General features: G+C 40.4%; 1 protein-coding gene across 1 annotated transcript in view; it reads left to right on the top strand.

Annotated features, from left to right (window-relative positions):
* Positions 1–17,196, top strand: part of DNAJC1 (DnaJ (Hsp40) homolog, subfamily C, member 1) — a 175,213-nt gene that overhangs the window by 3,084 nt on the left and 154,933 nt on the right. The gene's annotated exons all lie outside the window — the stretch shown is intronic.

Raw genomic sequence — 17,196 nt, 5'->3', positions numbered from 1 at the left:
CGCTCCGGCGGCGGCGGCGCATCCTCCTCGCCCGGCGAGTCGCGGTGCGGGAGAGGCATCCGGCCGGACCGGCGTCCGGAGGGCCGCGTCGGGGTCCGGGCTGGAAACGGGGGCAGTTTTTAAGCAACCCCCTTTGAAGTTTCGCCAGTCTGGAGTGACTTGGGAGGCAGGGGCGGTGGGGAAGGAAATAGCCGCAGCCTGAATGAAAGACGGGGACCCGGAATACGTGGAACGCGAAAAACTGTAGAGCTCGCAGAAAGGGTGCAGAAAACAGCCATCTTGAATATTTTAATCTCTGGCAAGTGTTTCTTTGGAACAAAATGGATGTTGGAGGGAAACAGCATAGTTAACATTACTGTAGCCTTCCATTTCTAACACCATCCCTCTCGCAGAATTCAGCTGGCACGAAGCAATGAAACTGGAAGGAACGCCACAGCCTTTCATCTCCGTACAATGGCAATAAATAATCATAATCTGAATACCGTGGTCTGGAAATTTAGTACCTCTCTAAGTGATGGTGCTTTTTTCGCCCACGATTTATATTGATTTGTGTGCATCGATATAAGTCACATGTAATGCTGCAAAACCACTTCTAGAGCTTGTGCAGCATCAACAAACAACTGGTCTGTATTCACCCCGAACCCATTTGTAAAGATTTTTTATTTTTAATGATACCGTACATTGTTACTGTCACCGAAGTCAAAGGGGGTATTCCTACCGATTACCCTGGAAATTGGATCAGGCCTTGGGTTCAGAGTTTGTTGTGTATTCATGATATGAACCAATTATTCTAAGGATTCATTGTTTGGCCATAAAAATCACTCTAGGCTGAAATTAGGCTTAGAAAGTCCCCAGGATTTTTTCCACTTCTACTAAAATGGATTAACAGCTGTCTTTATTTTTTCTCCCCCCACCCCCCCCAACTGGTAGTGAAAACAAATACAACATGCTCATTTCAGATGCTGTTTGTTTTCATATAACTGTAAAATAGCTTTCCCTTTTTTACTAAGAATTGTAAGGCTATTAATGCTGGTTAGGCCTTCCCAAATTTTAAAAATAAATTATTTGTTTAGAAAAAGGAACGACCGACTGAAGGGGGGTGTGTGGTGAGGGCAGAGACAATAAGTCAGTGGTTCAGCTACACAGGCCCAGAAAGTCTCCTTCCCTGGGATTATTTATTTATTTCCTCGTTGCTGTTTGCTTACTTTGGAGCTACTCCTTTGCAGATAAGCTCAGCAGAAACAACGTGCTTAAAAAAGCCAAAGACAGCTAATAAAAATAATGCAGGGATGGCTGGAGAGCATTTGCCTGAAGATTAAAGAATAGGATTGCAAGGCAGAACTGCTTGATTTTATCCACTTACTGATTTCTTGAATGTCAATTTGGGCAGCATTTCTAATCCTAATTGCTAAGGATAAGGTTCCTGTCGAGAACTTTATTGTTCTTATTCAAGTTTCTAATTTTTCAAGGAAATTTTGAGGTACTGCATATGCAGTTCCTGATTATTTCAGTACCTTGCTACAGCTTTACTTTCCGTGTCTGAACATTTTTGCTTTAATTTCTCAGTGCCATACTTTGCCCCATGGACTGATACATTGAAATATATTTAGCATCTGTTTCATAGGCATCCTGATGTTTGTACAGCATTTCTTGAGACTATCTGGAGCAAAAGGCACTATGAAGTCAAGCAGCTTCCTGGTAATTTTTTACAATTGGAGCATGTAGGAATCTCAAAAGAGTAGTATTTGTGAAAAGCGGAGTGAGCAAAATTATTAAAATGCAAATGACAAGCTCCATCAGAGGCTAAAATTACAAACTTGTGTTTGTGAGAAAAAAATGCGTAGACTAGAAACAATAACCTAGAAAAGCAGGCGCTGGCTTCTTAATGGGCAGGTCTTATTCTAAAAATGAAAGCAACACTCAGCTCAAATTGTTAGTGTTATCTAAGAAACAGGAAGATTTCAACTAGATTGAATAATACTGGGAATTTGGGGACTGTTCTGGGCCCAGAGACGAAAGCCGTATCAAATTTGTTGAAAGTTTAAGGAACTGTATTTCAATGTCATGAAACTCTGATTTATGTGGGAAAGGTACGTAAGGTTCCAGGGAGGAAACAGGGTGCGAAGAAGGACTAAGGAGACATACCTCTGTATTTCGTCCATCAAATGTGAAGGACAAAGAAATTTTGTAGAAATAAATAGAAGAAGTAAATGAATTTAACTTACCAAGCAGGTAAGTTAAAAGATGTCTTTTTAATGGTGACTCAGAATATATATTTTGCCTGAAAAAAATGTATTCACAGGAAAAGAAATAACAGTATAATATTTTTTCCTATGAAGAATAAAGCTTTTATTCATAAAGTTCATTTGCCCTAATATACCTAAAGCATTGTTACATGAGATGGGCTCAGACTTTTTTTTTTTTGTTAAGTATTATATTCCTTTGTCATCATCATAGCTTTGGTGACAAAACCTGAGAGCTAGATTGCCCCTTAGTAGGTAAACAGGCAGGGAAAGGTGTGGGGTTACTTCTATCCACACCTTGCAGAAGGGCAAGGAATATCTGGGAACTTCCAAATAATCAAGGCCAAAGGGACTGATGATTTTATATTTTACTCTGAATGGACAGGATATTCTGGTTATTTTGTTTTCTTTTTGGGTCATTGCCACACCAGACTCTGCAAACAACTATTAAGTGCTTATTAGAGTAGTGCATATATTGGTGAGGAATAATTGGTTTAACAAGCTGAGTGTTGTTTGTAAATATATCTGTTTAAAAACCAGTGCAGTTAAATCCGTTGTACTGTTTAAAAGAGGATTGTAAAGTGGTGCAGTAAAATGGCAGAAGAACTGGAGTGATCAGTTTTGGTCTCCTTTTCTTTTTACAGATTCCCTGCAAACATTTCTGCTTTTCTTAGATGGACGTGTTGTTCAGATCACTTCTCTAAATATTTCTTCTTCTATAGCTTGACTGAGACAAGTCACTGCTATTCAAAATTCAGATCTTCAGTTTTATTTGAGGACATACTTTATCTGACATTGTTTTTTTCTTGGCTGATATAAATATTCTGAAACTCAAAAATTAGCTTTGCAGATACCCTCCATAATTTGCTTAGCCTCAGCGGAGTGAAAGTGATACAGAAAAGGTCTGTGCCATTACACACACTGTGCTTGGTACTTTTGGGCCTCACAGGGTTGCCGGCCCTGAGGTACTTCCAGTATAAATGAGAGATAAAACTCATAATTAATGATGTGCAAAGTTCTGAGTTTAGACAAATATTTGCAAAAATGTTTTATTCATTTGCCTTTAGTATTCAGTAATGGATTCTGGGTTTGACCGAGTCTAAGTTAAAATAAAGAAAGAAAGAAAGAAGGAAAAAAAAAGTACTTTTCTTCTTTTGTTTTCATTTGGGCAGTGCTGATCTCATCAAGCAGAAGGTGGAGCTTCCCCAGAGCCATCAGGCACAGGAGCAGTGGTGCCTGTCCTTGACTTCTCCAGCATGAATAGTTCATTCCCAGCTTGTAACTTGTTCCGTTATATCATGTTGTTCAGAGCTTAAAAAACAAGGATCTTCTGTATGCCTAACCTAAAGTATTTCCTTTTTTCAGTCCTAAGATCCAGTGCTTGTTTTTACTGCTGTCACACACTTTTAAAATCACAGATATGCTGGCTGGAAAGGTAATAATTAGGAGTTTATTGTGGAAGGAAGATAAGATTAGCTGCAGTAAAGATTTATTATTAGAAAATGAATAGCCTCGTTTTCAAGATTTAAGAGACTTGTACAAATTACCTGCTGGACGGTTCTTTAGTTTCCAGTTCACATTAGTGCCGAAAGAACCATTTGGGGCCTATTACCCAGCTTTTGGAAAGTTTTCCGGTAGTGGAAAAAATTGTAAGCGTTTTGGAAATGAGGACTCATCTGGCTAGTAGATGTTCATAAAAATCTTAATGACTTCAGCAGCCTGAGGCTGTTGGGGCTGGGCTGGGCTGGGCTGGGCTTGGATGGAAACTACTGGACTGGCTTACTGGAGGATCCTCTCCCTGTGCATGTGGTGGTGATAAGGGAAGGGAAAGGGCTGGAAGCAGGCTTTGAAATCTTTGAGTATATCTGTGGCTGGGCCGACACCATCTATTTTAGAGATGATTCTGTATTATAAATTGCATGAAAAAAAAAGAGTAGCTCTAATGCATAGGACAGTTTGGGAGCTTGTGCATAAGACTCTTTGGGTTTTCCTACAACAGCAGTTTACAATTTTATACATGCCATTTTAGTGCTATAGTTTACAGCTTTACATAAAGAGTATATTCCTCTGAACGGAAAGTGTTTTCAATTTAGTTTGTGTTGCTTTGGAGGGCTTTTTAAGCTAAAATCACAATGTATTTGACTTAAAACGGTGACACTGCTATATACAGAAAAGCTGCTTTACAGCATTTCTAGAGGCTTTTACATACTTCAGTAATTTTACTGTTACTCAGACATCTGTGTGCTTTTAACTCAAAGGCGATGCCGTTGATCTCAGGGGTAACTCAACTTTGGTGGTAATATGCAAGGGAGATATCTGAGTTATGGTCAGTTTGACGGTTGGCTTGAAAAGTAGAATGATACAAAAATAATATTAATTCATTAAAAAAACCAAACACCTTCATAATCTGTTCTAGGCTGGCCTATGTAATATACTGGGCGCATGATGCTGCAGTCGGGCCAGTGGGTGCTATTGGCCATTGGGGATTACCTCTGAAATCCATGCTGATTTTCACTGAACGTATTTAAATCTGTTTCTCTGTGAGAAAATGTAGGGGATGTTGCCTTAGTCTCATGGGGCTGAATGGGCTGGCCCTGAAGGTGAGGAGTACTGTGATGGTCCCGCTAGGAAAAAAAGGTGTGATTTAGAAAAACATAGCAGATCATCATTCTCCCCAGGAAAAATTCTTTTGTCGCTCAGCCATGAGGGTACGGTCCGGTACAGCAGCCTGCTGCTCTGCCAGCATTTGGGGCATTCCTTTACCAACGTACTGAAACCCCACTATTGAAGCCGAGTACCAGCGAGAGGCTGTGAAGCTCTGTGTGTCCTGGGAAGACCTGGAAGGTGAGCTGCTGCAGCATGAAGCAGCGCTATGGCGTTGATGAGAGCACTGAAGCAGGACGTTCTTTGTTACCCTTACCTTTTGGGAGGTACAGGGCCAATGAACGTGCCACCAAATAAGACTTTTTTCTTTAACTATTATTGGTTATGTGTTGAATCCTATTACCTCTCTCTCTAACTTTGCTAGGATTCCTCTTGGCAGACAAGCAGGTTTTGGCTGTGCCATTACTAACCTGCAGAGGAACAACAGATTTTTGCAACAATATACCAGTCTCTTAGACATCCATAAGGGATTGTTTCCAGGGTTTGATATTTTGGATACTCTGCTGATTTAGATAGTCATTCAAAGTGTTCTCCTCAGCCCTTCTGGAGTATGGATCTAGGTGTTGTCTTTCTTTAGAAAGGTCTTCCAGTGTCTTTGAAGGCATACGCAGCAATACGAGAGGGTAAGGATAGGTGAGCAGACAGCAGCTGGGGCAGCAGAGGCTCCCGTGGCTCTTCCCAGAGACCCCGAGCAGCTGCCAAAGCTCCAGCCCCACCAGACCCAGGCAGTCACAGCTCTCAGAGGCAAAACCTGTCCAGCCCAAAGCCCTCAGTGCCCAGGGTTCAGGAGTCCAAAGAAGAAAGGAACCTGTCTGCTTTTGTGGCACTGGCTCAGTCAGCACCACATTCAGGCTCTTCACCTGTGGGCATATGAAAGTAAATTTCCCTGTCCTCGCTGTGATCCTGTTTCCTTCCTTTTTCTTGGCGTGGGTCAGATGCTGCATCCATCCATCCACCCATCCACCCACCCATCCATCCATCCCCACTGCTCCTGCAGCCGGCTACGCCGCTGGCTTAGCTCCTCTGGAGCAGCAGTCCCTGTTGGGCAGCGACACGAGCGCTGTCTGCGCAAGATGAATTTTCTCACTCGCTTTCTCTCTCCTTCTCTCTTAATTTCGTCTTAGCCTCTCTGCTGGCTTTTTTTGCTTCTGAGATCACTCCCTCCCTTTGGTTGCTTCCCCCCCATCTCTCTCTCCCCGCCTTGCCTTTCTTTCTTTCATTTTTCTCATTTCTCGTATTCTCCCTTCACTTATTTTTCTCTCTATTATCTTTCCTGTCCTCCTCTGCATTCTTTCAATCCCAGCAGGGCTCGCGCATACAAATTGACCCCCTCCCAGCCAGTAATGTGATCGAAGCTCTTTGTGGCTCCTACTATCTCTATGGTAACTATCAGGGGGGTCTCGAGAGTGGTGGTAGACCCAACGCACCAGCCCATGTACTGTTGTTCTTGCCAGCGTTACGTGCTGACCACATGGGCCTGACTGCTCATTTACAACTACTACTTATTTAAAAAAAATATTGATACCTTAAAGTGCTTAAGTGGGGAAAACAAACTGCACGCTTGAGCGCAAATAGTTGTTGGGTTCTCAGGGTTTTGGAAGATGGTTTCTGTGTTCAGAGCTGCTTTACTTGGCAGATCTGTTGTTGTTTTCTAGTGGTTGTGGAGCAGCGTGTTGGCTGTTTCACGTACTCTGGAAACGGGTTAGGCTGCAAAAATGAGTATCCGCCTTGTGAGGGTGGCCAGTGGCAGTGCAGTGGCGATGGCTGTAACCACCAGCACAGGCTGAGAAAGTGTGTAAGAGGGGTTTGCATGTTGTAAATGTTGTGAACTCTTGTTTTTCCCCATGCTAGCCAGCCTACCGCAAACTCCCAGGTGGCTGCTGTAATGCAGGTATTAAAAACAAAGTTGTAGGCAAGCGTTGGGTTGATAATAGATCTACTTGGCCACGCTTGGGATTTGTGCAAACATGGAACGACCATAGGATCTGACAGAAGGAACCACTGAAAAACCTGTGGTGTGGACAGAAGAAATGGACATGGTCCCTTTTGGCTATAAGGCTTTCCTCAAAGAGCCAGTGATGCCAGTGGGAATGTGGGGAACCGGGGACACTTAGTGAAATCTAAGGCTGTCTATATTATACCAGATCCATTTGCTCAAGAGAGAAGAAACTAGCCCTAGAACTTCTGAAGAGCTTAAATTAGTAGTATAAAATTAATTTGATTCAAATGCTTGTGGTAATTATAATTTATGCAGTACATATGATACTAAAAATGTAATTCCTGTCAGGACGGTACTCCAAATATTGTTCTGTTCTGTTAAATTCTTCAAAACCACTGGGATTTTTGGTTGGGGGGGGGGGTTCCCCCCCCCAAAGTGATTCAATTTGTAATATCTGTTACTTCCATTAGTGGCATCAGCTTATAAGCAGGAATAATTAAGATCTTTGAGAAATTTTTGCAAGATTTGCCTGGCTTTTAAAAATAAATTCTCTTTCATTTCTCATATAGCTTTGTAGAAATTTCTGAACTTGAAAAAAAGTCAACTGCCCTTATTATATCCTGACATTACATATTCTCACATCACTTAAGATATGCAATGTCCATCAGTTAACTACAGTTCACCAGCCTTTCTGCTACATGGAAATGCACTGCAAAACCAACACCATGCTATTTGATTCCCTACAACCCTCAAACAGTAACACTGCAGTGTTGCCATTGAAATCATCATTTTGGTCAAAGCCTTGAAAAGAATAAACTTCAGGAGATTATTATTAGATTTTTCAGCTGGCTGCATAATCTATATTCACAACTTTATTAATCATTTAGTCCACTTAACTGTGTATCGATTGTGAGTTTTACATCTACCTGCCTGTGGATAAATCAACATCTATAAACTGCCCTTTTGGGTGAAATGCAGTCAGCAGTGAAATGGTTAACACTGTGGGCATTTAAGTGGTCATAATTAACAGTCCATTAAGATGAATGGAGAAAGTTCGCACTTAGCGATGCTATTGTTTAATTCTGTCTGTTTACAGACTCAAGAGGACAACAGTGCAGGGCTTGACATTGGCCAGGGTTTGCACTAGGGAAGTTAGGAATCACATTTTTAAATAAATTATAACCTTAGATTAAAAAAAAAAAAAAAAGAAAAAAATCCTTGGGGAAACACATTTCCTGCTTTGGGGGATTCCTGTTGTCCCGGTTCACTCTCTTGAATAAGTGGGATAAGTGGGTAAGCAAAACTACCATTTTGCTTTCCACTGAAAAGTCCACCAAAACAAATCCCTCACTATATTTAATCCCCTTCCCGTTTCACAACAGTTTATGTAAGCAATGAATTTTGCAGCTGGTTACTAATAGGGATGCAGGAGGAGCTCAGCTCTACTAACCTGTAAAGGTTCTCCTGGTTCTGACGGGTGACTGCTCTTTTGCAGTGTTTAACATTTTGTATAAAATCCCGCTATTAGTATCATCAACGTTCAGCATTAAAAATATGAAACAAGACAGAAACCCAACGTAACAGCCTAGAAAATCTCTGCTGCCAAAAAACTTGGTTTTATTTGCCTTTTGCATCCCTAAGATTTTACAAAAATACTTTTTCAACCTTTTCTCCTGTGAGGTTGGAAATTTGTTAAAAGCAAGCTGAATTTTTCATGTAATCTGTTCATTCTGAGCTCTGAAGCTTTAAAAAAATTAATAACAAGACCACAGCTATACCAAGACTCACAACAAAATCCTGGGGGTTGCTAACACTACGCTGCTGAAGAATGCAGCTTTCCCCGCAAGCCTGAAGTCAGAGCTCTCAGGAGAGCTGGGACGGGCCCGGGTGGGGAATTCACTGTTGGAACAAGAACTGTTTTAGCCAAAGTGCAGTAGTGAAACTGCTAGGGAAGCCTATCATTTCAAAGTAATACACAGTTCTTTTTAAAAGGTCTCTAGTTTATTGGTACAATTTTTTCCTTGTAAACGATTGTGAGTGTAATTAATTATAGGCAATAAATTGTAAGTGCATTTCATAGCTCCTGTATGTCTAGCTATATGACAGCGCTCAGAAATGCGGTCATTAAACATACTGAAGAGCAAGAGAATAAGCAGTTATTTTCACTAGATTTTATTCTTTATTTTGGTATCAGAGCACCTGAAAACAATATGACAAATATCAACATTTCTATGAAAATGTTTTAATTACAAATTTGAACATAAATTAGTGATAAATTTTTGCAGATACAGTCTTGGTCTTAAGGACAGGAATGTTTGCTAAAAGATAACCTCAAAATACAATCATAGAATTATGTTACTTGTTCTCATTAGAAACAACATATTCATGAATGAATATGGTTTTGCATGCTGTCTACAGTTTGGACTTCTTGTGCTTTTAACTGTAACTTTGAAATTTAAAAATATAATGCTTTTTTTAAAATTAATGTTGATGTTTTGATAAGAACTCTCAATGTTAATTTTAGCAAGCATGTGCTTGGTTAAATTTAAATCGGGCCATAATACCTTACACTTATTAACATAAAAAATGCACCTGAAAGATCCAGAATGATTCCTGGAGATACTTTGTAGAAAATCTCTTTTTATCATGTTTTCCTGGCAAATCAGATTTATAGAAAGGTAAATTGCATCGTTATAAAATAAAGTGTTTAAAATTAGTCGAGTCCTGCACCATGCCGGTGTGGCATTTGTTTTTTAAGATTTCTGTTTCCCACTCTTTACTTGTTTCAGTAATATGTAATCTTTGCATACAGGCACCTTGGTCAGCAGCTTGAGGGCTGAATGCAATATGAATACTTTTTTTTTCTCTTAAAAAAAAGGCACATTTTACCCCTCTACTTACCTGATACTCCCTTCTTTGGTGATTCTTGATTTCTGTCATTGCTTTCATTCACCTTTAATTGCAATCGCTGCCAGTTTTTCTGACAAGCTCTATATGCTTTTTCCTTCTCCTTGATTTGCACGGTACGTGGCCACAAATCCTTTGCCATCCCCAGAACATAAGCCATTGGTTTCCACAGATTAGGAGCTGACTGGTTTCAGAATGTTCAGTGAAGGCTCTTCCTAAGAAGTAAAACCATACCGTTTCTTTGTTCCAGCTTTAAAGAACCTGCCACGATAACGCCAGCCTTTAAATGATGATGTCAAAATGTCAGAGAGGAAAGTGGCCTTATGTGAGGTCATGAGTGTCACTGATGCAGAAAGCAACTGGCCTTGAAAGTCAACTGCGGATGAGAGGTGGACAACTGCTTGCGTCGTCCTTGTAGGAATGAGAGAAATAATAATGCTGGGCTAAAAAGGTTGCAGTCAGATTCCAGTGACTAGTCAAATCTAACTTTACAATTTAAAACAATGGGATTTTACTAAATTCCTTGGGTAACTATTCTACAAGCCTTTAAACACAGTGCCTAAAGTCAAGAAAAAACTAGTATGCGTTCTGGTGAATTTTGGAACAGGTTCAAAAAGTGAGTGTTTGTGAGAATGGTGTAATATATTTATTCTGGATACAGGATCTGCAGGTTTCCTTCTTTTTTTTTTTTTTTTTAAACTAAGGTTAAACATCCCTCCTTAGGACTCTTTTATGTCTAGCCCCGCACACTTCTTCAAATGAAAGGAAGAAGGAGAATTTGCAAGTCTCGCCCTTGTATAGGACTCAAACTTACTTAAGCTGGAGAGTTATGCATACATGGCACAGAGTCGTGGATCTTGATTTATATCAAGACTGTGGTGATGTTTCTGAATGATGTGGATTTTGTATATCCTGCACATTTTACAAATGCTGCTGTATATGCAGTTAGACTTACCCAGCTTGATGGGATTGTATCAGACTAATTCTTCTGGTCTATTAGTGTCTGGTGCAGGTTTCCCTAAAAGAGACAGGGTGGTTTTTGCAGAATACAGACAACAACTATTGAAAAACCAAGTGGCTGTTAGGGTGTGCTACTGAAGACAGAAAACTGCTAGAAAGGAACAGTGCTTTCAGAGACTAAGCATTTTCTCTGATGTGTGTAATGACTGACAAGTGATCGCTGATCCCGAGTGCTTGGATGTGGGTCTGGGAAATCTCATCCTGGCTGTTGTTACAGGCAGGACTGTATGGGTGGATGGCACTTTGCCCTTTGAGCCAGCCGCTCATCGGCATCTGCACTCCCTACGCACGGACTCCTACCAGCAGCAGCAAATGATGCTAAATGATACCGATACCGTTTCAAGAAATTGCAGAGGGTTTTTTAAAGAATTATAATAATATTTAGTAACAATATGAAGGTACTAGAGACCAGCATGTTTTCTGTATGTTGGATATGAAATTTCCAACCGTTCACTTTACTGTGTGCTACCTAGGAAAGCTTTTCTGAAAGTCAGTTTAAGGCACTGAGATAATTCTAATGCATAAATGGGTTTTGCTAGTATCTGAGTATCTGTTGTAGTAAAAAATGAATCACTGTTTGCTTTCAAGACCAGGCAGACAATTAACTTGGGGTTCACGTGATGGTTTTTCATTTTACTGGACATAAATTCATGTCTCACAGGTTGGTGTAGGGAGGGTTTAAACCCTCATTTTAGGTAAAATGGCCATTATTTTCTGCAAAGGACAGCCCATAGCTCCTGTAGCACCTGCTGCCTGTCTCGGGGCCATACTAGCACGTCATGTAGTTGGTTACCTCTGGTTTTGTACTATGAATTCATTCATCCAGGACTAGTGCTGAGTGTAGGTGCCTGCAGCTGCCAAGGATGTCTGTGATCCCAGTTGTCCTTCAAGGCACAGTGACGTTTCTGTGACCTTATTCAGTGAATGTAGACCACTAATTTCTCAACGAAATTATAGTAGTCACCAGAAATGGAGGCAAGACATGGCTATCTTTTTGGTGTTGAAATTTTCAATTCACTGTAGCTGTTTTTTAATAGGTTATTTTTTTTCAAACATTTTTTAAACTCTGTCTGTTCTATTCATAGAGTAAAGGAAGGAAGAAAATCAATAATTGGTCCCTGGTGAGCAGGAGCTTAATTTCAACTGAGATTTCCTTGTTTGCATGCCCAAGGTAAGAGCCATAAGAGATGCTGTTGGGAGCCAGAGAAATGGATATTGTTGGGAAGACTGTGCCCCAAAGTTTGGAGAAGCCTGGCTTGAAACTCAAGCCAGACAGTTTTTCTTATGACAACTTATTTCTCTTTGTTGGTAGAAATATTGATTTTTTAAAGAAAAGCATGAGTAATGATTTCTTGTCTTGTTGAGAAAAAAATGAGTGACAATTCTGTGTCATACAATTTTTCTACATTTTTTCTGAACAGAGGAGAGAGGATGGCTTCAAACTTAGTGGCATAACTAGTTTGTGTAACTTTTGGTTTTGTAGATTGTAACCATGTGTGAGAGAAAGGCCATTTGAAATATCTGGCGACTGTAAATGTATCACCTACTCTGTGAGATTTACTGATGGGGTATTTGGATCTCTTCCTAAAACTCTTGCTATGGAAATTTTTGAGGAATTGATGCCATACTATATACTAGCTGTATGATTTGGCATGGGGCTCTCTGCTGGCAGCGCCACGAGACCGGTCCCACCTTGAAATGTTGTGATCCATGTTAGGCCTCGGTGTTTGAAAATTGTTTGTCTTTACTGGCAGATGCTGGAGGACGATCAGAGCTGCAGTTAACCTATTTACCGTTAAAGCTTACGCATGACTTAGAAAAAAACCCTAAACTTTAAACGAAAAAAGCTTTAAAAGTTATAGAACAAATGACTGAATAGAGCAAATATGGGTTTAATTAACTATAAAATTGGTTGCAAATGTTTTCAAAAACTTCTAACGTTATGGGTTGGGAAGTTGCTATTTTGGAGGCTCTCGGCAAGTGGCACAGCTCTCCGGGGAGTATGTGGGTGGTGGAAACGGAGCCAGGTCCCCCCCAGGAACGATGATGCCTCTACCAAGAAGCAGCTGAGCCCGGGACCGTGCCTGGTGCTTGCCTGCACGGAGGGGTCCAGCCCCAGCCTGATGCACCTGAGTGTGTTTTAGCTCCTGTTGCTGCTTCTGCTGCTGAGAAAATTCAAATCATTTGGTGTTTCCTCACTCTGTGGAAAATCATTTCCTTGGTGAGGAAATCATTTGGTGTTTCCTCGCACAGTCGCCCCAAACCAGGGTTACTGGCCTCAATGTGGACCATCCCTCCTGCACATCATTGAACAAAGTGCACTTGACCATCAACCTAGGGACATTGTCTCATACGAATGAGCTGTTAGCTGCCGTCCTAGAGGCGCCCTGTATGTGTGGAGTCCAGAAGAAAGCGGAGAAGGGTGAGGTGTATGAGGAAAGCCTGTGCTATCAAATGTTGCCACTGCTGACGTTTGGCAAAATCTTTTCCAAGGGGCTGGAACGAGGGACTAATTTTAAGAATTGATCTCCAGTTATTAGCTGCAACAGGAAGGGATGACATAGGAAAAGAAAAAGTGTTGGTATTTCCAGAGCAGTCAGTATTTCAGGTTAGGTTAGTTTATTACAGAGAAGCATCCAAAACTCTCAGCCAATCCTCAATGCTTAAACAGCTGAAATTGGCATATAATGAGTAGAAATATGGTGTATATTTGCCAATTTAGGCTGCAAATTTAACTTCTGATCCTTTCCAACATATCAATGAACAATATAAAAACAGTTTTTTGTGGCAGAAGCCTATGCAAACTGAGGGATTTCTTGGGCAGTTGAATGTCTACAAAATGTGTTCGCTATCTGGGGACCATTATTAAGAAGTATTTACTTTCTCTCAAAAAATTCAGCCCTTATATAGAAAAAAGCAAACCCCTCAACCCCCTCCCCCAAAACCAGTTAGGCTTTGAAAACGTTTTAATAATGCAACTGGGCAAATAATTTAAAAAATAATTTATTCAGTGTATGTAAATAATGTAATAACCATAGCTCACAAAAGTAATAATTGTTTCAATTTTTTTAACTAATATCTCTATATTTTAATTATTATCGGATAGATTAAAACATTTGATACCTGTCTTGAGTAGCTTTTGGTCAGATTTGTAGCGGCAATAATAAACTCTGTTCCAGTTCTTTGGCCCGATGAGCATACAGGCATATCATGGGAGATTTTTACACTTGTAGATTTAAAATCTCTCCCACATATGAATGTTTGTACATTATTTATTCAGCACTACTGGGTTGCAAATGCAACTGTTGCATTTTTCTTGCTGTGTGAGTCAGTAAGCTTTTCTTAGCAGTTCTGATTAATGCTTTTCCTCGTTTGTTTTCACTGGGGACAAGTCGATGTCTCATTGAGTCTCCGTGATCTTGACCCCCCTGGCACTGAGAGCTGCCAAAGCAATTTTACCCGTCGTTAGTGTGTGTCAGGGAACTCCTTGCAGCCGTGGTGATCATCAAGCAGATACCATTTTTTGTTATGGAGGTGACCATATAACCTTTTAAAACTATCAGTTTATGCTGAGCCCTTAAGGCCAGTGTGCAAATGCTGGGGGGGAGATGCTGCCCTGCAGGCACTGCTGCTGCTCACAGCTCTGCCGTCCGTCCTGAGGTACGTGGGTGAGGCCCCAATAAACAGAACGTGCGAGTACCTCACGGTCATCGTCGTTTTTCACAGCCTTCTGGTGAGGTGGCAAAGTTATTTCAGTTTTACAAGTGACAACAGAGGTACAGAGTCACTGCTGTCCAAATCCTCAAAGATACTTAAATAACTGGTTTCCATATAGGCATAAATAGGGACTTGAATCCTGGTCTGCCAGGTCCCACACAGGCTGCCAAAACGCCGGTCCAGCCCCAGTAGGGGTTGCCAGCTGCAAAGGATCACACAGTCACACGCACAAAGTTTCGGTGGAACACCACAAACCCTCGCTGTACCGTGGAGGGAACCGGCGCACGAGCTGCCCTCGGCGGGGAGGAGAGTGGGGCTGCTGCTCCAGTTAGACATCCCCTGTCTGGTGCAGGTCCTGCAGATCCTTCCCACCAGCATGAGCTCCATTTTTTTTCTTCGTAAAAGGGGGGAAATATTTGTTTCAGGGCATAAGACTTAAGTCTCAAAGGCTACATGGGTGTTGTTAGGACCTGGTAATTTTACTGTTATTGAATAAGCTGCTGATGGGGGAAATTTCCTTGTAAGGCTAGGAGCTGCAGTTCAGAAAACTTTCACTGGCCTAACAAAGTAGAAACATTTACAGACCTCATCAGGAGTAAGTAATAACTTTAACGGAGCAGTTAATTAGTTCTGCTCTTTTCAGACAGGATCATTAGAATTTAATGAGAATTAATAATTTCATAAAGCATGGAAATATATTGCCCCAAGCAAAACACGGTAACACACATTTCACAAATAGCTATTTTAAATGAATGCGGTGACATTTTCTCATGTTGTTGGATGATCTATAGTATTTTTATGTAGTAACTCTAGGTAAAGTATATATTTGGCTCACATTATAAAGTGTGTTACTGTTCTAAGATACAAAGTCCCCATTGTTTGTGAACAGGAATATAAACCTAAATACAGCGATGTAAATTTGATTCTTTATCACTGTTGGCTTTTTTCTTGAACATTTTAAAGACAAAGCTACTGATCACCTAGAAGCATCACTGAAGAGCAGCAGAATTCCTTTGCCATGTGCTATAATATTCTCTTGTGTCAGATCCATCACACTACTTATCTGAGTAAAACAAGCACATTACCTGTTTGAGAATAAGATGTCATAAAAGAAGGACAGAAAATATTTATCAAACAAATATATTTGGAGCTATTTTAGTTTGACATCATCTGACATAATAAGTAATGTAACAAGCAACACACAAGCATTACATTTAAGGGGATTATCTTTTTATTTTTTTAGTCTAGCATTTTATGTAAATGGTTACTTACAGTTTTTGTGTCTAAACTATTGTTCATGGTATAAAAGGAGACCATTTCTCATTTGCAGATTCTGGGCTAATTTAAATTGGCCTGACTTCCAGTGACCTTCATGAGGTTGTACCAACGTATGAGAGAGTGGAGGATGGGGCCCAAACGCTTTAATGAAGGCTTTGGAAGCCCTAGAAGAGAGGGGATGAAATTCTTTCTGGTTCAAGTGTCCAAAGCTATTGTATATGCCATAACTGGTGATAGCTCTTCTTCATGGAGTTTTTCCTTTGGTGCTTGAATATATAGGTAACATTCTTCATTGTATTCATTGCAAATCAAAATAGTTGACCAATAAAACTGAAAATATAATGGATATTATGAACTGGCTTTCTGAATGTGGCTTGGAGTTGCAGGCTAAACAAACATAGTGTAAAATGGAGGCAGCTGAAAAAAGGTGTTGATTCTGATCCCCAGTCCTTGTAGTGTGATGCAACATATGTAAGTCTAACACAGTTAAATCAGTATAAAGTTGGTGCAATGGGGCAGAGATTCAGACTTGCATATTTTCTAATCTTATGCCTGAAAGAATTATAGCCTGGATTAAACATGTCAGAGTGAGTAAGGGCCAAAGTAGAGCTCCCCTGCCACTGGGGCTAGGCTGTGGTACCCTATCATTAGAGCACTGTTTGTGGGGAGAGCTGCATTCCTCTTGCTGTACCAATACGTAGCCAAAGCACAGAAAGATCAAACTATTCAGCTTTTCATGATGGTCCAACCCATTTCATTTTTTAAAACTGCAGAGCAGTAAAATGAACCATTCTTACTTGCTGGCTCTTCTGAGCAAAAAAAAAAAAAAAGCAAGAGAAAATCCTGGCTCAAACTTCAAATACATAATATGTCTCCCATCACAGATGTGAAAGAAAATTACCCATCAGGTTTTTTTTTTTTCAGTAGAAGTTTGTATTTAAAATTAAAAATGTGATCCTTACAGATTTTCAATAGTCAGGTGAAAAACTGCTAGCAATATATATATATATTAAAAAAATACATATATAGGTTGAAACCTCTGCAGGAGTAATTGGAGTGAGCATTCCAAGTATTGGCCATCTAAATATGCAACAAACTGTATTCTAGTTATCTCGATTTTTTTTTAATTAACTTTTATAGTATTTAAGATTAAAAGATAGTGTTTCTCAGCCTCTTTTTCATTTTCCAAGCGTTCCATCTCTTACTATAAAATCGAGAGCTACTGTTCCCATATAACAGAAGGACAATCGCTTCCAGAAAGCTGGCAAATCCAAGAATATAGGAGAGGGGACAGGTGGGCACAATAGAGCAGGGAAGACAGTGTAATGGCACTGCTTGTTGTATGTGTGACTGTGAAGGGTGAGATTTGACCACTACCTGGTAATCGCTGAGTCTTGGTAATTGCTGGGCACTTGAACAGACACGTGA

This window comes from Haliaeetus leucocephalus, unplaced genomic scaffold (genome assembly GCF_000737465.1).
Source record: "Haliaeetus leucocephalus isolate CR32 unplaced genomic scaffold, Haliaeetus_leucocephalus-4.0 Scaffold0, whole genome shotgun sequence".
Taxonomy (NCBI): Eukaryota; Metazoa; Chordata; class Aves; order Accipitriformes; family Accipitridae; genus Haliaeetus; species Haliaeetus leucocephalus.
Note: the sequence above shows the minus strand (reverse complement) of the source record. Positions and strands in the feature narration are given on the sequence as shown.